This window comes from Dermacentor albipictus, chromosome 10 (assembly GCF_038994185.2).
Source record: "Dermacentor albipictus isolate Rhodes 1998 colony chromosome 10, USDA_Dalb.pri_finalv2, whole genome shotgun sequence".
Lineage (NCBI taxonomy): Eukaryota > Metazoa > Arthropoda > Arachnida > Ixodida > Ixodidae > Dermacentor > Dermacentor albipictus.
In genome coordinates, this window is record NC_091830.1 from 18,570,704 (window position 1) to 18,594,243 (window position 23,540).

Genomic DNA, 23,540 nt, shown 5'->3' on the forward strand with positions numbered 1-23,540 from the left:
AGCGCGCCAGACAATTGTTGTTTTGACGACGTGAGGTATCTTAACCTACACCCAAAGCCAATATACACGAGCCCCTTCGTATTCTGTCGCACCCGTCTTCGTAATCTTCTTGCTTTTATATTAGTGCAGGCCAAAGTCTTCGGACCAGGGTCCCCTTCTCTTGAACAACGGAGCCCGACGAAGGCATTCTTGGAACCAACTCATCCAGAAACCGGGACAAGCCGGAAGCCGAAAGACAGACCGGAGTTGCCTGCCATTCAATGCGCTTTGGTTATAGTGCAGAGGATATCCTTGCTCGTGGAAAGATGAGCAGTAGTGGGCGATGTACGATCGATTCGGGTAACAATGCCTTCAAATTACCGCCCATTGTCACGTCTGCACAAAGAGCGAGTAGCGGCATGTCCCTGGGACAATGTACCAAAGCCACCAAAGCTATCCTGCAGGAAGTGATGTTTAAGGAAGAAACGCAACTGACTCCACCTGACACCGCTTACTTGATACTATCGCACCATGCTTTCCGCGATAGAAGGATAGGCGAGTTGTATAGCGAAGGGAGACATTGTGTTTTATTTTTGTTTATACCATGTTATTCCAAGAAAGCAGATGTTGCTACATGGCATTTCCTTTGGCCATTGTTGTTGGTTTGCTAGTTTGTCTTGTTCTTTGTTCATTGTTAATGTTTCTTTTTCCTATTTCACATATCCTGCTACCCTTACATAGTAATTAGATTGTATAACACACTCTTAAACTTCTTGAGGTTGGTTCTTTTTAACTTGTTGCCCGCAGGCAAGACTTCTTCGGTGTTCATACGCACCTTTCATATCAGCTGCCTTGGTTTCCTACGCACTGCGAACCAGAACTCCATAAATGAAGGAAGCGTGCTGCGAGCAAGTGCGTAGCTTCCTACTGTCCCGAATGTTTAGTAAGGTATGTATAAAGTAGATTCTGCTCGCGAAAAGGAAATGTTTTTAAAAGGTGTCGTAGGATGTGGTGGCAAAATGCAAAAATAATGGATACAAGAAAAATTGTAATGGTACCCATGCCACCGTTTCGTGGCAGCGCAAGACGTCACATTCCAGAGGGGTGCTTGCATCGGGCAACTTTATTCAAACTAGCTTCTGAAACGCTCAAAATTGCCAGTAGTAAAGTCGCTGAAAATGAATGTGGTCAAAGAACAACATAAGCATTGCTTTTCAGTCTCGGTTGTGCCAAGTTTGTTGCTTCTAGTCGTCCGCGTCTAAAGGTAAACCGTCGTTATTAAAATGCACAGGTACCCCACATAAAAAGCGTGCTCAGGGCAAACATTGAAAAACGCGTGCAACCGCCACCGACTCCGCCCACCACCGCCCCTCATGGCACACTTCACAAATTTCAAAGTTCACAGCTTGGTAGGTACGCTAGTGCAAGCACAAAAAAGCTTATTGCGTAATTGACCAATTAGCACAATTTCGTTAATCGACGTACATTAGAACTAATTATTTGGGCACAGACTGGCACAGACTGACATTTGAAAGAAGGAGTCGGTGAGTCCTCAGAGTCCGTGAACTCCGAAAATGTATTGATGCGAAAGCGTCAAAAAGCCTATTGAGTGAAAAAGCCGGAGTCTGTCATCCGCGAGAGCGACACGGCACCTAATAGTCCATTGGCTTCGATGCGACGTCACGAGCGCGCCCAGATGAAGCAGCGCGCGCGAAAGGGCACACCTCCTGCCGCGCTAGCGCGCCAGGTGTTGCGTGAGGAGGAGAGGGCGTCACCGCGACGCCACGTCACTCTCGCTCTCGCAAGCCTGTGTTGTTCACCCTTTCCTTGTCCACGCAAGCTCTCGACTGCTTTGTAACTGTGACAAGCGCAAGTTTGAAAAAGGAATCCGGAGCGAAGAAAGCGCTCCCCAACTCTGGGCCGTCCACCAGGTCCACGACGCCGCCAGGAAACTCAACCTCCCGGTTCCGTCGTGGGAGACGCCCACTCCATGAGAGACCAAAGCTCTCGTCGCCTGCAGGACCTGAATAAAGTTGATTTCCTTCCTTCCTTGTAACTGTGCGTCGGTAAGGCCAAAATATGCCAAATACAAACGCGCCAAGCGTCTCAACGCGCTAACTTGCGCACGAGAAGTTCATAACCAGAAGGACCGCTCCGCGGCATTCAAATCGAAATTAATGCTTCGTCATTCACAACTCATAAGTGCTTAGTTGACCTCGGCTTTTGAGGCTAGCACCAGCTCTGAGATAGCGGAGAGCTTTAGGTTAGGGACGCAAGTGGCGTGCGTACGCAAGAACTAGGGGCGATGGTACAGCGCATGCGCAGACAGAGATGTAGCGGTCCGCGCATGCGCAGTGCCCTGGCCCCTAGTTCTTTATTTTGCGTCCCCTAATCTAAAGCTCTCTAATAGCCGTCAAATATGCAATAAAATGGGTTCTTGCTCCATTGGAGTTTTTGACGAAAAGCTTTTTTACGTATTGCAGGGCAAAAATAACCGGGAATTCAGCAAGTGATTTCGTCGCACGCTTTGGAAACGCACATCTAGAAACGGATGTCATCCGCAGAATTTTTCCCAAGTGGATGTGCCTTGCGAGATCGCCGCCTACAGTGCATAACTTCCTATATGTGCCAATAAGTAATCAGCTAAAGAGCTTACTTCGCAAAATATTGTTTCATTCGAATGTGATTTTGATTTATCGCGCAAATAATTTCCGTGAAGTTACAATTCATCTGGAGGAACTGAATTGTGCTCTTTCAACGACGGTTCTTTGAAATCATGTTCGCATAAATACACGCCGTATACGCGTAACACATGGCACAGAACAATACACAGTGCATGTAACGTAAACATAAACACAGGACAAATGCATAACACAAGATTCCTTGACATAGATAACATCCTTTGACCTGGACATGTTGGATAGCAGACCAAGGATAGCCCCGATTACGTTTGTCCATAAGCTGTATCACCTAGCTAACTACACAAAACAATAACTAAACTGACGCTACGTATCTTTCTAAGTATTTACCACGATTTTAAAGCTTTAGACTACATTTTAAAGCTTGCATTTGCGCCCACTGAACTCATGAAATTTTCTTTTTTTACATTAGGCAATTAACTACTGAAACAGCCTTGCGTTAACTAACTGCTCAGTGTTAGTTAACTTGCGTTAACTAACACTGAGCAGTTTATTCAAGAACTAGGGCAAGTTGGTTCATGCTGTTACTTGAGAGAACCAACTAAAAGAATGAGACGCAAACACATCGTGTTTCTTCTTTGCTTCGTGTTCTCGTCTCATCTTTCTTTCGCTGGTTTTATGAAGTAACAACCAAAGAACGTCGTAATAAGAAAGTGAGTGACAAAAATGTGCCCACGTTCAGTGGGGTTAAATTTCAGGCTTTTAGTGCATAAGACGGCGTTCTACGTTAAATTTTCAAGAGATCCGCCTTCCATTTGTATTATGTATGCAGATTTCTTGCATGCATGTTTATGCCCCTATATACGCGTGCGTAATTTTTTTTTATGCTTACCACCTTGCACTAATATATATGTTCCGTGCTTCAATTTTCTTTTTCTTCATTACCTGAACCGCCCCTCCCCCTTCTCTCTATGCGATGCCATATAGGCCTTTAGCGTGAGTACGTGAAACTAAAGAGACAAGCTGTATGCAAATACGCGCGTTCTCTCTGGTTCACTCAGCCGTTGCTTCCCATGCCATGTTCAGCGAGCCCCATTCTAGATCGCAACAGTGAACGGAGTTACCGGTATCGCTTCCAAGACAGATGCCTGGCTTCTCTTATATATATATTTTTTACCTTGCTTGAAAGGAGTCTTTCTCTCACTGACGAAGAGACAAACTAGACCAACAACAGCCACACCTAGGCACACGCGAGAAACGCGATTCATATATATATATATATATATATATATATATGCCCATGGCCGTGTTTTAGAAAGGGCGAACATATAGCCTATATATATGATGCGAACCTGATAAGATCCTCCCGGGAGGCAGAGCAGCAGCTTCCAAACATCTACCAGAGCAAGCACGCAAGAACCGGGAGGAGAAGGATCTGGTAGTACAAAACAAAACAGCATAGAAATGAGAAGGAAATAAACAATTTTAGCGCATTTACATTTCGTAGTTGTAGTTCGCCGCAGTACTGTGCATTCTACGAGGTTTCCGGAGGCTATGTAGTATAGCCCGGAGCGAATTGTGCGCCCAGCAAAATACGTAAATGCGCATCTTAGTGCGACCCCTTGTGAAATGTGATCCACATTGCCTTCAGTCTTTTCCAAAATTTAACTCGGAATCAATTGAGTGAAACATACGTGGGGTATATGAAATCGTGCTCTTACTGTAATATGCATTTGGGTTGTACACTTAATTGGCGTTCTAAGATTTGCGATTCTAATTGAAATACTGTCACATGATTTAGCTTCTTATCATGCGGTCATATTCTTTACATTGAAGAAAGGTATATGTAACCTACTTTCTTAGCTTCTTATCGCAAGTACTTGTAACGACTTGGCTCGTAAGACAGACTGCCTATTCTGCATTTATATTTATTGTCCTTGTCATCAAAGGGGGAAATGTCGCGCCGCCTGGTATCAGCCAAGCTGCATACCGTATCTCTTTTAGCCCTTGAGTGTGTTTCTAGTGTACATCCGGAAAAACATAAATTAAATTGAAGTGAGTTGGAACTGTATATAGCTGGAGCTTTAGCATATCGTTACATTTAGCTTTTGTTACAGTTCACACTATATTTACATAGACCACCATATGGTCAAGACGATGAATAGCACCGGTAAAGTATGTTTCGAACATCACGAGTTAACACAGTAACCTATTATATCGCATCCAGAGCATCGAAATGCCTCTATACAACACGCGTTACACCTTTATCCGCGTTTTAACAAATAAAAATTGCCTTTACTAGAATCACGATCATACGGGTACGCTGTTCAGGCAGATTGGGATGCTGCCTTCAGCATCTAAATGTGGTGTATAAACAAAGAAGTGTTTTTTGCTTTGGTATACCATATAAACCGGGGAGAAAAGAGCTTAAAAAGCAATTCCATCCCTCACTGTCTTCGGGACTGAATAATATATAAACGGTGACAATGCCTGCCTTGACGTATATTATTAATACAAAGCTAATATTTTATGCGCATGCAAAGAGCCATCGCGGACGCCAGCAGGCGACAAGCTGACGGAAACAGGGCGCGAATAGACAAATTCTCGATAAGCATTCGTCCCCCTCGATCGGCCATGAGCGCTCGTAGCCTCCACAGCGCTGCGCGCAACTAGCGAACATAGATTATAGACTCGAAACGTATCGTTTTCCGAGGCAAAGAAAACGCCACCGGTGCTGGCCCCTCGAGGGATACAGACGGAAGTACGTATAAAGACAAGACAAGCCAGTGGCGGCGCCAAATAACACGAAGGCACTCATCTGAAAGCCACCGGAACACGATGCTTCGCAAACGAAGATGTATAATACAAAAAAAGAAGTGCAAGCGCGAGGTTTTGCGTAAAAGGTTGGAAGTCAAAAACAGTGTATACAAAAGCGTCACGCAAGGAATACCGGACCGTAACGACCGAGACGTCCATACTCGGTGCGAGGAAGCTCACTTTCGCTGCGGGCTCGAGTATCCGGCATTTCGGGGGAGTGGCAGGAGTTGTTTAACAGACGGGGATAGAAAGAGAGTCGATGGATAGAAAGAAGTGAAAAGAGTCGAGTGGTCCTGCGGAGGCGAGTGAAGAGAAACGTAGACAGTGTATGATATGTCGAATAATGGGAAGAACTGCGTGCAGGACGGACGCGTGTGTGGTTTTGCGGGTACAACGTGGGGTGGAGTATACTGTAGCGGCCGTCCATTATTTGCACCTGAAACGACCGCTACAGGCCACTGACGCACTGACGAACAGAAACGCAGGAAAGTGACTCAACACTTCTTGATCTATTCATTAAAAACAGGTCCGACAATGGACGAAGCATGGCTTCACAATAAATAATGTTTTCCTTGTATACGAAAAAGGTAAACGTGGTAAAATACGTACGATTCATGTTAATTTCTTGTTGCGCAATTTTCCCGCAAAATACTACATAAGTACTTTGTAGAGTGACAAAAAAGTTAAGGAGAGCGCAATGAACACACAAATTAGGACATGACCCTCAACTAGCGTCCAAACACACTTCTATGGGATGGAGACACACGGTTCTCTGTTCATTTCGTGTATTCCTGCTCGTTTCCCTCTGTGTGGAATCCCAACGGCGTAACCGTTCACTTGAATAATATGGTATGTCATCATGGATTTCGAGGTACTTCTCTATGCGTGTCTGAGCGTCTGCTGGAAGTCCTCAAGACTCACTTAGTTGAGCCTTCAATTAGAAAGCGATGTAATAAGTGTCTATCAATAATCTGTTACCTCCACCTTTAGTCGAACAAGAAGCCAACAAGCAATAGACACAAAAAACAAGGGAAAATGCCGGTACTACTGGCAACGATCCAACATTTAATGAATAAAAAGCCGTACATGCATGGTTGCGCAGGTACAACTGCATATGTGCGGTCGCTACATGTTTTTAAAACTTAAACAGATAAAATGGCTTCACAGCTCATTATTTGCCTTCGAGAAAATTTCATCTATTTCGGCATCAACGACAGAGAAATACAGCTAAGACATTCATTGACCTTTGCAATGATATAATAGGCTTCAATCACAGCGCGTGTAGCAGTGCGGCTTGTGCGTAAGCAAAATCTATGCGCTTACTAAACCTGCAGCAATGCATGCACGCTTACTACGGCGACCAGAGTGAGGTGGCTCCTCGCTTTCCTTCTGACATCACTGGCGATGTCCTTTAACCGTCCCACGTACCATGACCAGACGAAAACGAACGTACACCATATTTCCCAGCTTAGACATTTTTTTTTTTCTAAACTAATACCTAGTCGCGAGCGTACCCTGAAATGCGTTTTGAAATGCCCACTCTCCTCGGTTCTTCCTCCATTCCCGCTAAATCTTTCCGCCGATCAGCCAAACACTTCCCTCTGTCGGTCGCCGGTTGTTCACCTTTAGAGCGAGTTGGTTACAATCAACAAACGAGCCTCGGCTGGAATCAGAAAAGGTGACTGCCAAGCCACCGTGGTTGCTTAGTGGCTATATGGTGTTGGGCTGCTAAGCACGAAGCACGGCGGTCGCATTTCGATGGGGGCGAAAGCACCCATGTACATGGATTTAGCTGCACGTTAAAGAACCCCAGGTGGTCGAAATTTCCGGAGTCCCCCACTACGGCGTGCCTCGTAATCAGAAAGTGGTTCTGGCTCGTAAAACACGATAATTTAATTTTTAAGAGGTCACTGCCTCTCCGTTGTCCCTTATACATCCGCGGGGCATGCGCAAGCACCGGTAGCCGCCCTGTCCGTCAAGGGCGCGCAGCAGGACACGCGAAAGGGGGCGCCACCCACATGGACCCGCGGCGCCCTCTGACGGTGAAGACTCCATTAGTACAGCAGCGATTGGCAAGAGAAGCACGCGCTAGTGCTCTACAGGTCGCGTGTCGGGCGCGGCTTCCGTGCGAACTAAGCCAGCGGAAGCAGTCATTAGCCGCTCGGCTAGGAGACACCCCGCAGAGGACCCCCCGACGGGCCACCGTGCGCCTCAATGCCCTGCTCGCGTCTCTGCTGTCGTCGTGGAGCCAGTCCCTTCTCGGCGGCCTTAGTTCGTGTACGTGGCCTGGGAAAGGGCATCGAAATGCCCTGCAACTAAATGTTTACGTCCTATTTATTTATTTATCTATTTATTTATTTACCTTGTTCTACCAGGACGACCAGGATTTACCAGGAGCGAATAGTTTTACGGGAAATATACCCTTCAATCACGGTCTGGACGTATGTGTAGGCGACTCGTTCTTGCCACTTCTGTCCTGTGATGACAAACAAAATAAGAAAAAGCGCAGACACACTGAGCTTCAGGTAATTTGAACCCTACCCGCACGCAACGTGCATCAATTTTGCTTCGATGTTCCGAGGGCTGCAACGCAGGATCGCTTTGCTGAGGGCACTGCCCTGTTCGAAGAGACGTCCGACGTGCTGCTACCCGTCACTAACGACTGAATAAGTCTTCCTTCTTGTTGCGTAATCGCCTACAGCCAGTATTTAAATTATTCATTAATTAAATTACGGGGTTTCAGATGCCAAAACCACGATCTGATTATGAGGCACGCCGTAGTGGGTGAGTGCGGTAATTTGGACCACCTGGGGACCTTTACCGTGCGCCTAAATCGAAGTACACGGTTGTTTTCGCATCTGGCCCCCATTGAAATGCGACCACCGTGGCCGGGATTTTGATACCGCGACTTTGTGCTTAAGGGTGGAAATGCCAGGAAAAAGAGGTGCGTCTGCTTTGCTAAGCGGCACCTGGGAGGGCGGAGCATGCGCAAAAGGGAACATTTCGGGAACATACTCGAAATAAGCGTCCTCACATTTCTAAGCATCTCCTGCATTCGCGGGTCTGCCAGTATGCTAGATTCACTAATTGCCGCATGATAGCGCAAACGGCGCGCTCCGAACTCATGCCTTCATGCGTAGCAAACACGGCAAGGGGGGTGTAGTACGAGGCATTGTGGGTAGCCATAGAATGCAGATTTGGATATGTGTGTTTGGAAGTAGCTTACTGCATTGACGTTTGAAATTCAATAACACGTCGGCACGCGCATTCGGCAACAGCCAATGGAACCACCTGGAAGCAGGCCAGACTATACATCTTACCCTCAAAAGCTCCCTTGCCTGCTCTGGTTAGTCTGCAAATATCGTCTGCAGATCTCATTAGCACTTCGAACAACTTAAACATAAATGTGCAAAGTTAAAAATATTTATGGCGCCTTGACGTCCTTTAGTCCTGTGTGATACAGTGTTCATATGCTAGGCAAATATGCCTGAAACTGCGATGTTGAAATGTTTGCTCCTCATGGATTTGAAAGAAGGAGGTGGGATGTCGAGATCCTCACTCAGTATATCTAGGAAAAAGCCATTACACGGTAAATGCCAAAGAAAGGCGCTAGGATTACGCCGCCCCTCTTTGAGCCGGCATCTATAACTTTAGCCGCTTTTCCAACATTGCAAAGTGTTGTTCAGGAACTCAGTCGACGGTTCGAACGAGCTAAACTAGGGGATCATTGGGACAGTTTTATGCGAAGCATATTACGAGAGCTCAACCCAGCTCCTCAGGCGCGGCGGTGTCGCCTTCAATACCACGTGACACTGTGACGTCACGACAGAAAAGAAACGGAGCTCCAACTAGCGCCGTCGCTCGCGGCGTCGCCCCCCGCATCGGACGCGGTGAGCGTCGAGCAACGCAGCGTTCGGCGCGACAACGAAATGTGCGCCTGAGCAAGCGCCGCACGCCTGAGCCGACGCCGACGACACCGGCTTTTCTGCAACACGAGCTCCTTAACGCTGTCGCGTTAAAATAAAGGCTAGTATGCTTCGCATCCTGGGCTTAACCTTAGCTAAGCCACAGCCATTTTTTATTTCAATAAATGACGGCACAATGGACGTAGTCATAAAGGAAACCTTAAAATTCATTATACCAGCAGTTTTCAAATGGGAACTCTTCGTGAAAGCGGTTTAAAATTACATATCATAGAAGCCAGCAAATACAGATACTAGGGACAACGTAGGGGGAATGATTTGTACTTACTAAGTGAGCTAAGGAAACGACAAATTAATGGAAAATGAAAGCGGAGGAAAAAAACAACTGGCTACAGGTGGCATACGAACCCACGTCGTCCCATTAAGCGCGCGATGCTCTTGGAGTGAACGCGGCGCAGCTAACCAATTGAGCTAACGCGGCCCCGTTTTCTCATACACTTTCTGGGGTATTTCTGTTTTACAACTAGAACTAAACCTGGGAGTGTTAGCCAGCGCCACCACTCACAAACCTTGGCGGCGGATGTGGAACATCCTTTCTGCCGCACGCGTCACGAATACTTGATCTATTTGGGTGACGGCAACTTCCCAATAAATCCTCACATGCTACCTGAAGGTATCAATGCTTCCGGATTCGGGACCCTCGTAATGTAATTCGTCCATGTTTGCTGGCTTCTTATGACAGGATTATGAAAAATGGGGCCCCTCGGTTGCCTTATTTCATATTAATATATATTGTCACGTGGTAGTGACGTATAAAGAACACAGTAGCAATACTGTGAAAGAAACTAACTTTTATTGGGCGAACCTGCGCCCACAAAAACAGGCTATATTTAAAGAACGGTGACAACGGCGAACACAGTCGGCGATCGTCAAAATCTGATCAGTGGGTCAAGCACGTCGACTTTTATACAGCAGTCGTCGAATGTTCCAGACTAATCGCTGGGACCCGCGTGTCTTCCACAATGCTCTACACCATTCGCATCACGGGATGAAATCAGATAACACAAGGTTCGGCGACCACCGACAGCGGATAGAAGCATCGATAACATGCCAGAAACTTCCGATACATGCTGGCACGTCCCGCGCTGTGCGATAACACCTGTTATGCGGCGAAACGTGGTTGCCCGATAAAGTATACGTGTCAATATATATATATATATATATATATATATATATATATATATATATATATATATATATATATATATATATATATATATATATATATATATATACGCCCGCATACCTATGCTCATTCGTTTCATTAGACACTCTTGATGATAATGTATGAAAAGTTATTTAACAGCGACCCCCGGTTGCCATGTAAATATACGTTTGAGAGGTGGTTTGGAAGGTGGCTATTCGCGGCACTATGTTGCAATATATCGGTTACAGGTGGCCCTCCCTCCCCTTACCGCCCTCATACACGGGAGCCAGCCTATACTTCGGGAAGTGCTTCACCGGGGACCAGTTTGGAACTGCGTGAAGCGCCTTCGACTGTAGGCGTAGCGCCTCAACGACACCGGCTCGAAACGGTAGCCCATTCAGGAGGGAAGAATACGAGGACGCTCCCTTACCAGCGCTATCACGGCACAGTGGTAAAGTACTTCAGTGAAGTTCTTAACGCTCTGTTAGACTGCACCACCTTCGGGAGTTGCAACCGCAAGACAGCGAGACAGTCACGAGAGAGAGAGAAAAAACATTTATTTGAACCATCGAGGTGGTTGCTCTTGAGGTCGAGTGGGTGGTGTCCTCATTCCAGGACTCCACTGGCCATGGCTGCTCGACGTACTTGCTGGACGAGAGCTTCCTGTCCCGCCAGGGTATCGCCGGTCAGCTGTACCTCCCACCACTCAAATGACGTGCTAGGCGTCTTTAAGTGTTGAGGTTTGCCCACGCACACCCACGAGATGTGGAAGAGTGTAGGGTGCGTGTCGCCGCACCAGGGGCAGATGCCGCGATGTGTATGTGGGAACATTTTACTGTATCTGTGTAGGTTTGGAAATGTGTTTGTCTGAGCCGACTTTCCAAAGAACGCTAAACATATTAAAAAAGTGGCAGTTTCGTCCGAAGGGTGAAGCATCGACAGTGAGCCGAAGCGTTGCTTCAGTTCATTTATTTGCTCTCGGGGCAACACAGGCGTTAGAGAGAGGAGTGGAAATAAAAATAAATAAACAAGACCAACGAAGCAGGAAACGGTCACAGAGAGGCAGCCGACTTGAACGCGTCATTATCATCGATGCAGACAACGGAGGCAGGTAAGGTGACTCCAGTCTTGACTTGTTTTCGAAATGACAGCTTCGATGAGCACGTTGTCCTTACACTGTGGCAAACCAATCTTCGTTTGGCTATGAGTTCGAGCTCACTACTGGCTAAAAAGTGAAAAACGAGACATTCTGAAGTCGGTATTAGCTTATTATATTTTATGCAACAGGTATAGGCGGAAAATATGCAACGTGTAGTACCTCGGACCCGCAGATCGAGCTCTTGTTTCATGCGAGAAACATTAGCTCAGCAATGACAGAGGGGCAAAAACCTAGCAGAACGGTTTTGGGCAGAATCTTATGATGGTTCTGACAAGCTAACATAGTAGGGGGTTGCAGAGCGGCACCAATAAGTACTCCGAACCCTTACCCCACTAACGAGCTTTGGGAGAGAGCCTTGGCCAGCTCCGACCTCGAGGATCAGCAACGGCTGATTGCGAGGGCCCAGGACGCGGCCTGAGCTCAAGGCGTTCTGGAATGAGGACGCCTCTCCAAAGCTGCATTCACCCAATAAAAATGTTTATTCTCTCTCTCTCTCTCTCTATCTCTGACAAGCTAGCGTAAGGGTCACACAAGACTGAAGCGTATGCAAGCTTAGTCCGAATGAGTGTTGTAAATAGCAGAAGCTTTAATTAGGTGAGGAGCAAGGCGGAAATGCCTACGAACTGAAACGCTATTTATGCTTACAGTGCAATACTTCAGGTGCACGAAAGAGACTAGGACATGAATAGCGCTCTTAGCTTTGCTTACAAGTGCTTGTGCCCCGAGAGATAAGTAGTTATATAAAGGTATAAATATTTCTAGCTGCCGATGAACTCAGGAGGGCAAAGGTTAATATTATAGCTATAACATGTGAACTGGTCAATTTTACGAGACATCCGCATTGATTTACATTTGTTATCTTCAGTTTCACAGACCACTTGTCGCACCAAGAGGAAGTATTATTAAAGCCAGATTAAACGACGGACATGTAAGAGTCATTAAAGCTTCCCAGTAAAAAACACAGCAGTCAGGAAAGGACTTTATATTGGAGGTAATGGAATAAGGTAGGTCATAAATACAAAAAAGGAGAGACTCTCGTACAGTCCTCTGATGAGCAGACGCTGTTGCACGAAATAGTTTAAATTGATGATCATTAATTGACACATTCAGTCCTAGTCTGCTAGAATTATCAAATTCATTTAGGCAGGCCACAATCATGGTCAGGTGCACTAAGTTACAATAAATGTAGAAGGAGTAAGACGGTGTAAAAAGCCTTGGTGAAGTCATGAAAAATCCGATCAATTACCGAGGATCTATATAAAGCGGAGGATAAAACGTTAGTGAAGGTTAGTAATAGGCTCTCACGGGAAAAATGTTTGCGAAAAAGCACAGTGCTGAGGTGCACAAAAAATGTATTAGATTGCAATAAAAATTCGCAGTTTCCCAGAGGGCGAAGCATTGAGTGTGACAGCAAGGTTTGGCGTTGCGGTCGCACTTGACAGCAAATTGAATTTGATTTGATTTGAGAGAGAGAGAGTAAAACATCTTTATTATTAATATTTGAACGCAGAGAGGAGTGTGGGAGGCACCCTCAGTCCAGGGTCCCTGAGATGATTCCGGCGATGTTTCGAGCCCGTTGTATCACAGCTCGGAGGACCCCGGGAGGTCCGTCGCGGAGGGCATCGTCAGACAGCTCTTTGTTGCGTAGGGGGTAAAGGAGAGTTGGCAAGGGAGGAAAGAGATTTGCAGTGCACCCAATCGGGACGTGGAAGATTGTGGGCGACCTGCCACAGCCAGGGCAACGATCTGCATAACAGTGCGGGTAGAATTGATTGAGAGAGACAGGATTTGGAAAAGTTGCGGTTTGTAACTGGCGTAATGCCACTGCTTCATCTCGCGAGAAGGATGGCCGTGGTGCGGCGTGAGTGGGACGAATGCGTGTATGATGACGGAGTGTGTCTTTGTAACGGAGCAAGGGATCCCCCCCACTCTGAACTAGTCGCTGAAAAAACTTCTCGGACGGTGCTCTATCTAGACGCGGGTCGCACCGGCACCCTTGCAAGCTTCAACATTTGGCCCGCAATGACATCGCAGTTACTGCGCTGCCCTCGGGCAGTAAAATTACATCACTTTCAGGTGTGGATACTGATATTGTTTTGCACTTTTGATATTTAATAAACCGAGAAGATGTAAGATAGAAGGCGCGTCCTGGGAGTGTTCTATTTCATGAACTTTATTTACGCGCTGACATTCTCCAAATACTGAGCACTAATTAAGCAAAGAACGTAAGAGTTGCTATGAGCATCTTTAGTGTAAGATTTGTGTAGCAATAAAACCCGCATATACACCATGACATGGCACACAGCATGCCTCAATATGCACGGGGAGTGATGGCGATGCCAACAGCGTACACTGATTGGAGCGTCCATATAATTGCTAGCGCATTCGAAACAAATGAATACGCTTTATTAAGAAATTTGTAATATATGAAGTGCACAGGCCTGCCGACATGGAAAATTTAGCATTAGTTATAAATTTACAAATGCCATCTACCAATAGAAATCCCACCAGCACCAACCGCGAAAACGAGCTAAAAGGGGCGCAGAAAGCCTTCCACTTTAAAAAAAAAAAATGTGTTGTAGAAGGCAAATAGGGAAAGTGGCATGAAGAAGAGCTGCCTCTCCGTTGCCAGGCAACACCCGCAAAGGGAGTTATTGCATGAACATACTCTAAATTAACTGTCGATGTTCGAAGCATCTCCAGAGTTCGCGGGTTCGTCACAATGGTTATTCACTAACTGCCGTATTGTGGCGCAAACTATAATACGGCATTGTGCGTAGCCATAGAACGCAGATTTAGAGGTTTTATCTGAATTGGAGATTAACCAACAGTGCAATGCACTGTGTACAAAGCACCTCTAATAAAGTTTCCTATCGCCAATGGAGCCATCTGATAGCAAGCTTGGAAATGTACGTTACCCTGAAAAGCCTCTTTGATTGCTCTCGTTAGACTGCAAATATCGGCTGCAGATCTAATTTGCATTACACACAACCTAAACATAAATAAGCAACGATAAAGATTGTTAGAATTCCTTCGCGTCCTTTAGTACCTTATGCAACAGTCTTCATATACGAGGAAAATATGCCTGAAACTATGATGTTGAAATTTCTGGTGCTAATGGATAATGAAGGGCTTTTTAGACTTGGAGATTACCATTAAATTTATGTAGGAAAAAACTTACAGCACCACCACTCTGTGAAGGTGGATAACCAGCTAAGCTGTATATAACTATAAAGAAAAGAAATTAAAACAATATAGCACAAATGTGCACGTTGCCATGTTTATTTGTACATACGTTTATCTCGGGACCACAGTAATAATGGCCTAATGTTAGCTATGGTGGACGGCCATGGGCCATGAAGATGTTCTTAGCGAACGTCAGGTTTAAGCACGACCGACGGCGCGTCGGGGATACATTGGTATTGGTGCAACACTGAAGGCGGAACCTTCCCAAGCGAAATGCCAAGAACCACTTTCTGTCGGGACGAGACACATCGACATTAAGGCCACCCATAAAGACGATGAGACTGGGGAGCACCGGGAGGATCCACCCAAATGTGTTGGTCACAAAGTCGTCAAGGTCCCTCTTTGGCCTTCCTTGATGTACGTATGCGGTGGCGACAATGATTCCGTCTCCAGTCTGTACGGCACACGCGACACATTCCACGGCGAGGTTCTCACCCGTATTCGGTAAGTCTCGCCTGGGACATCTTTAGGACCCAGGTGCGACAAGGGTAGTTCAAGGGCGCGTCGCAGTTTCCCGAGCCCACGGGGCCATGTGCCATTGAGCTGGGACCCTTTCTGCACTGTCAGCAGGGTGGGCCAACACGATAGTTTTTGCCTACGCACGTCACGAAAGGCTGAAAACTACCTTAAAAGAGCTCCGCTGTAAGAATCTGAAGGACGCCTTAGCTTCGCCTTTGAGAGTGCAACTGGATAGCATTCAAAGCTTTTCACGCTTCCTGGCAACTGCAGCTTATGTATTCGTAACGTTTACGGGGAAACGCTGGCGGCGAACGCTATGCAGGAAAGCGAGCTTTCTGGAAGAAACGCGGCCTACGGCGTGTGCCGCGTATGGTGTTGTTGCAAGGAACCGGGCCTGCTGCTTTATGAATGGCAGAAACTCTGAATGAAGGAGTTTGTTTCTGAATTGTGACGCAGCAGAATTACGTTTTCTGGTATATTCAAATTACAGTCCGACACTATCATGCATGTAGGCGATGTGTGAGTCGTAATTTGCGATTTTTCCGACGCGGTTTACTCTGAGAAATTCGTTTAGTTTAGCAACGCCTCTGCGCTACACGAAGGGGCTGCCTGGTTCGGAATGAATTTTCGCTCACAAGAGAGTCGGCGCCAGCCCCTGACGCCGGACACAGGACCCTTAACGCTACCTCGTTAAATTATCAATGACAATTTAGCGGTAAATTGCAAAGAGAGGCGCCAGCATTACTCCGCACCTCTTTGAACTGCATCTCAGATCCATCATTCCAACCACTTTCCCCGCATTGCAATGTATTCTTCACGAGCTCACTCGAAAGTGAGCTCATGGCCCACCAATGAGCCAGTTGTTCTTTTACGAAATTATGGCACCGCGGATGCCTTGTCGTAAACGAAACCTTCAAATTTATTCATGATAAATCATTATATGCCCCATTACGCGAAAATCGGTCGGCGGGACCGAAAGATCGTACCAAAAATGGTGGATGCCGCAAAAAGTGACAACACGCGGCGAAACACTCAGGTTTACGTCACACTTCTCGGGCAGGTTTTTGTGAACAAAGTAAATTAATGCCTTTGAAAATAATGTTTGGTAAATTTCATTCCGGACAGGAATACAATGCCAGAGGCGCCCGCATCCAGTGCTGCTCGTCCACTTCGATGGCATCGGAGATTTGTGGGCGCAGGCGGACACCAGAGATGAGCGTAGGTAGCTGTTTCAACGGCACGCACCTACCACTATCGATCCATGGGCTGATCCTCCTATGCATAGCCTTGGGGGATGCCAGAGGAAACTGTGGCGCCAGTGTCTATAGAAGCTGCCATCGGGGTGGTTCAGCCAGCATGGAAATGATGTGTGGTACGTGGGATTTGCCAGAACTTCATCCTTCTGGCTTCGAATGTTTTCCCGAGACTGCGCAAACTCATCGTTTTCAACAAAGTACTCTGTTATGAGATAATAAATAAACATTAATAAAGTTGTCCCAAGGCAGCATTCTAACAAAGGACCTATAGCTCAGACGTCCGATTTTGAAACCATTAAGCCATGGACGCAAGCATCGGCAAGTACTGTCGAACACTCTCAAGAATTTCTCCCGGGCAAGCGAGTGCGTTGAGACGCTCGGCGTATTCCGATTTGGCCACCCCGACATACTGAACCGTTGCAATTGGTAGCGATTATGCGTGTTCGCAGAATATTCCACATTACATAAAACTATAGATTGCTTTGACATTTGTTATAATGAAGGAAGGTAAAGTATGATAAACAAGCCACAACGTCTGAAATCAGAATCACGAAAATCAGACAAATCCTGTGTTAACCATCATGGCTAAGACAGCTAAATGATCGCAACGACAGAGTTCCCTCCAGTAATTATAGCAGGAAACTGCGCAGCACAAGAGGGAAACTGCTCATGCCGGCATGAACAGCACACTGCCCGCTTCAAGACGTCTCACAACGCCGGCAAGATGAAGCGGCTTCAAGTACTCAGCCCCTAATAAAGATAATGATAATACTCATAGCTAATAAATGATATGAATAAATCAGGATGCATCCTTTCAAGTCGACGTGTATACTGGAATCACTTGTAAACAGCACATGGACTCACGAGCAGGGGGCATCGCCATATACTCAAGGAACAAAGTGTATGTACAATCACAAGAATCTTGTGAAATCTTGAGAAAGTTGAATCACAAGAGCACAATGTCACCGACTGTGGTGATGTCTATGCCATACAAGCGAAAGACAGAATTGTATATTCAACGCGTATATATCTGCAGGCACACCCAAGTGTGATATCGAGAAGTTCATGACCACGCACTTTGCATGGATAAGCCGTGGGGACACTAGCCCGTTTATCATGGTTGGAGACGTCCATGTAGACATTTCAAAACCATACAAAAAAAATGGTTTACTCAGTTTGTGGTATAAAAGTTCAGTTTGAAGTGCCACATCAATTCAAGTCACACAACTACTCAACAACGGTCGTGTATAGATTTAACTTTGGCGAAGATTCTGCCTAAGGTTGCAACCGAATTAATTGGTATATATGACAGTAATCACAAAGGTATCACCACTACCGTTACCAGATTATGAAAATAAATGCATGCACCCTGGTCTAACCCTGTGTGATCTGCTACGGCTTCCCTGGTCATTCACCTTCACAAAGTGGAATGGGCCCTCATATTTTTTCCTGCGCTCCTTTCCTTGCAGCAGTTGGGACCACTTTTCGCTTCGACGAAACAGCGATGTACAACAAGGCACTGGACATCACAGAGGCCCACCTGGTAAGCCAGAAGGAAAGGCTACAGCGCATGATATCGGAACACCGTGTCTTGAAACGTCTCGGATATTCCATGCGGAATACCAGTACACCGTCAAAGAATCCCTATGCGAATACAAGAAACTATGCACGACTCCCAGATTCCCAGGAACATTCAACCGACCTTCCGCATCGGACGGCGACAAGGCAGAGCGCAGGCGCTCGCGAGGAAGTATGATAATCACCCCAACGTCTTGCGCGTAGACGCGGCCAGCACGACAAGACAGCAATGCATTCATAACCAGCGTATTCGACAATACTGGAACGATAATTACATGTCTCACTGTTTCCGGAGCCAGTGCTGCGGAGGCAGAGGAACTAGCGATAATGTTGTCATCCCAGCGAGGCCACACTGGGACTACGTCATAGTCCTGGTGGGCTCTCAGACGTCACGTAGAAATTTTTCCAGTGCAAAAACTTCTAGGAGTGCACATCACACTATCAGTGATGAGACACAATTCTATTCATACATAGGCCTCGTGGGGACTACGGGGCAAGGGACCTTTCGCGGCAATCAGCAGGCCCGGGCCTGCGCCCGAGCGCATTCACATCGGTAGCCGCGAGGGGGATGCGCCTCCCTCCCTGCTGCCTCCCCGCCCCCCTCCACGAACCGATACCATTAACCTAACCGAACATCCTGCAACACAATCGACTGTCAGAAAGAACACCCTCGACGCGCATAACGGACTCACGCGAGAGGAACCCGTTGCGTGGCCAAAACTCCAAACAAAGGCACATCCACTCTTGAATCTGTACAATGTCACACACTCTCGCTTTATTCTTATAAGTGCCCACACCGCAATGAATGCGCAACGCTCTAGCACATAGTATAGCCATGCGCAAGCCCACCAGAGCTCACATCCATAACACGCCCCACCACACGGCAGTGGGAGGCAGCGCCATCCAGCCACAACACGATGGACCTTCTCGGACTGTGTCAACCGAGCGAGAAGATCAGCTAAGGTTCTTGCCGGACTCCCACTGCGGAGTCCAGCAAAATGAAAGTCCCACCAACACCAGTAATGAAAACGAGCTAACCAGGGCAGAGAAAGCTTTCCGCCTGAAAAAAACTGGTTGTGGCTTAGCTAAGGTTAAGCCCAGGATGCGAAGCCTACTAGCCTTTATTTTAACGCGACAGCGTTAAGGAGCTCGGGTCGCAGAAAAGCCGGTGTCCTCGGCGTCGGCAAAGGCGTGCGGCGCTTGCTCAGGCGCACATTTCGTTGTCGCGCCGAACGCTGCGTTGCTCGACGCTCACCGCGTCCGATGCGGGGCGCGTAGTCACTGCGCCGTAGCAAAGCCACTTAGACTGTAGCACGCCGCAACCTTCGCTTCTCATTCCAACGAGCAGCTCTGTCTCCAGGAGGCATCTCACCTCGTGAGTGTCTAGCAGAAGCAAGCGCAGCTGCTTATACACCACCGCGACGCCGCGAGCGACGGCGCGAGTTGGAGCCCCGTTTCTCCTCTGTCGTGACGTCACGGTGTCACGTGGTATTGAAGGCGACACCGCCGCGCCTGAGGAGCTGGGTTGAGCTCTAGTAATATGCTTCGCATAAAAAAAAACATGTGCTGTAGAATGCAAGGGAGGAAAACGGCGGGAAAAAGAGGTGAACCTCCATTGCCAGGCGACAGCTGGGAGAGCGGAGCACGCAGTATTCGTGCTTTCCTGCATGGTAAACCCGGTGAGGGCTGTATAATACGAGGTACTCTGGGTCGCCATAGTAACACAAATTCGGATGTGTGTATGTTTCGGAGTTATAAGCTTTGACGAATATGTGTCAGTGCCACTGGAGCCAGCTGTAAGCAGGCATCGCAATGCACGTCACCCTGAAAAGCTTCCTTGCTTGCTCTGGTTAATCTGCGAGTATCCTCTACAGTTCTAATTAGCATTACGCACAACTTAAACGCAAATACGATATGACAAAATTCTTACGAGTGCCATCATGTCCTTTAGTCGTCGATGCTACTGCCTTCATATGCCAGGAAAATATGCCTTATACTGTGATGTTGAAATGCTTGCTGGTATATACATTGAAAGAAGGTGTTGAGATGTCGACATTGCCACTCATGTAGGAAAAATCAGCGCCCATTCAGCGGCAAATGCCAGACAAAGGCCCTAGCATTACACTGCACCTCTTTGAGCTAGGTAGGTCCCCAATGCATGATTTAAACCACTTTCCTCACATTGCAAAGTGTTGTTCAGGAGCTCATTCGCCACTTCGAGTGACCTCAAGGTAAGGAATCAATGGGCGAGTTGTTGCTTCAAGAAATGATGGCACAATGTACGCGCTTTCTTAAACGAAACATTAAAATTTATTATGGCAACAGTTCACATTATTTATACATATATATATATTGTTACGGGGAGAAAAGACGCTTGAGAATATATTTACAAGATGTATACAACCGGCATAAGAGAAGCATACAAGATGGAACGACTATCGGCATTCGCAGTCTTCGTCAGTCCCTCATCATAGCTCGCTCCTGCAGCACCTCATAGCAATATATATATATATATATATATATATATATATATATATATATATATATATATATATATATATACGCCCACACACCTATGCTTGTCCCTTTCACTAGACACTACTGATGCTAACGCATTAAAAATATTTAACCATCCCCGATTGCTATACAAAATTGCATTTGAGAGGCGGTTTGGGAGGTGACTACTTGTGGCACTATGTTGCAATATATCAGTATTACGTGGCCCTTCCTCCCTTTACCCCCTTGCCCAAAGACGAGAGCCAGCCGATGCTTCGAGAGGTGCTTCTTCGGGGACCAGTTTGGAATCCCCTGAAGCACCTGGGACAAATAGAGTATTATAATAGGGGCCCCCAAAATTTTGGGCCCCGAAGAGCTTTGCGGGTGTAAGCGTTCGGGTACGTAAGAGTGACGAGTTTGGGACTAGAGCTTTGCGTTTGCGGATAGCGTCTTGCGCTTGCAGCGCCACTACGTCGTCAGAGAAAAGCTATTATAAATAATGAAATAAAATACATGCTTTTATGATAAGAACAGTAATTTTGACATTCGTGTTCCCACGTTTAACTGCAATTTAAAGGTTCTTCTATTGGCAGCAAGCAATAAGTTGCGCTTAGTTTTGAGCAGCCAACTTTACGTGCCTTCACCAGCCAAGCTAGGCAGTGTTAGGCCTGCGGGCCATTAAATATACAATCTAATTCGTAATCAGCGGCGTCTAATGAATCAATCTTCATAGCACACTCTAGCTGAGAGAAAGTTATAACCGCAGTCACTTCTCCTAGCTTGAGACTTCACGCGTAACCACGAATCAGGCAGGGTTGGTGCTATGTTAGAACCGCCATTTCAATGGGTGCCGCCATTTTTGTTGACTTAAAGCTTTTGGGGCTCCCGCTAAATCACGTAAATAGCATGCCCGATGCAAAACCGAAACACAGTTTGCATCTCGCGCATGCGCAGTAGCTTCGGCGCTATTTCATTGGGCCCCAAACGCTTGGGGCCCCTTATTCTAAAGCTATATAATAGACTCAGCGTCTCTCAACGACAGTGTCTCAAGCAGCGGCTCTAAATGGTGGCCCATTCAGGAGCAAAGAATACGAGAACGCTCCATTGCCAACGTTCTCACGGCACAGTACTTCCGTGCACTTCTTGACGCCCTGTTAGGTTGCAGTGCCTTTGGGAGTTGCCCAGCAAGACAGACAGTCACGAGCATAGAGTTTCATACAATAATTACTACAGGGAACTCAGGCGCATACAAGAGCTGCAACAAGAACGGTTGTACCAGCATGGTAATTATGGGAAGTACATGGATTTGCCTGAAGTTCGCCCTTTCGGTGTCAACCGGTTTTGTGACTTTCTAAACTAGTCATCTTCAACAATGTGCTGCGTAATAACTAATTAAATAAACATCAGTAAAATTGACCGACGGTAGAATTCGAACACAGGAACTCTAGAACAGAAGCCTGATATTGAAACCATTAAGCCACGGACGCATGTATCGACAAGCGAATGCAACGCCTTTATGAATTTATCGCGGGCATGCCGGTGCCTTGAGCCGCTTGGCGCGTTTCGATCTGGCCACCTGGACAAGCTCAATCGTTGCAATTAATAGCAATTGAACGTGTTCGCGGCGTCTGCTGCACTTCGAAGAGCATAGATTGCGCTGAAATTTACGACAATAAGATTTATATAGCATAATATAGAAAGCCACAAGAACGTCTGAATCCACAAGCACGAAGATCAGCCAAATCCATGTATTTCCCATCATTCCCATGGTGGGCCAACGACTGCAGCGCCAGAGTTCCCTCTAGTAATTATTGTATGAAACTCCACGGCCACGATAAATCGCATCGACTTTCCAAAGAACGTTAAACACATTACAAAATGTGGCAGTTTCCCCCGTAGGGCGACGCACCAACATCCATGGATGGATGCAAAACTTTAATGAAGGTCCTGAGGTACGCGACTAAGGCGCGCTGCGGGCCACTCCCACGTTGGGACAGTCAAGCCATGCACGACCGCCGCATCGTGGGCCCTCTGGACAGGCCCATAGTTGCGCCCCGGCATCGGGGCTCTTGATAGCGGATAGCCACTTGTCCTCATTTATTTGTTTTGTGCCTCATAACGAGGGGCAACCCCAGAGCATATGGTCTAGGCTAGCGAAGTCATTGCAGTGCCTGCAAAAACTAGTGTCATAGGTGTCGGGATAAAGCTTGTGGAATAAAGCCGGGCTGGGATGCGAACCTGTTTGCAATAATCCGAGTGTCAATGCCTGGGCTCCATTTAACTTCTTCTGTGGAATAGGAAAGTCTCTCCTGCCGAGATAAAAGTGCTGCGTAATTTCGTTGTATGCGGTCGATTGATCTCTGTTCTCCACCATAGCAAGCTTTATTTCAGCTCTTTTATTTACTCTCGGGGCCACACAGAGGCGTTAGAGCGAGGGGCGGAAATAAAATGAAACAAACAACACCATCGAAGCAGCACGTGGCCAGAGGCAACAGACTTGTGCGCGAAATTATCAGCCACGTTTACAACGGAGGCAGTACGGTGACTCCAGTGTTGACTTGTTTTAGGAATGACGGCTTCGAAGTGCACGTTGCTCTTACGCTGAGACAAACGAACCTTCATTCGGTTATCAGTTCGAGCTCACCAGTGAATAAAAAGTGAAAAACGAGACATTGCCAAATCCTTATTACTTTATTACAATTTATGGAACACGCGGAAAATATGCAACGTGTATTAACTCGGACCCGCCCGACAAGTTCTTGTTTCATGCGAGAAACATCA

General features: G+C 46.7%; 1 protein-coding gene across 9 annotated transcripts in view; it reads right to left on the reverse strand.

Moving 5' to 3' along the window:
- LOC139050528 (achaete-scute homolog 1a-like) overlaps nt 1–23,540 on the reverse strand; it is a 497,333-nt gene that overhangs the window by 345,673 nt on the left and 128,120 nt on the right. For 3 of the 9 annotated variants that reach the window (XR_011508935.1, XR_011508931.1, XR_011508934.1), the window contains one exon: nt 13,288–13,470. The exons of 5 other annotated variants lie outside the window; for them this stretch is intronic. The gene's annotated coding sequence lies outside the window, so the exon portion shown is untranslated. Of the gene's footprint in view, nt 1–3,970; nt 4,054–13,287; nt 13,471–23,540 lie in introns of those variants that run through there. One more of the 9 variants, XR_011508926.1, reaches the window with a different exon arrangement.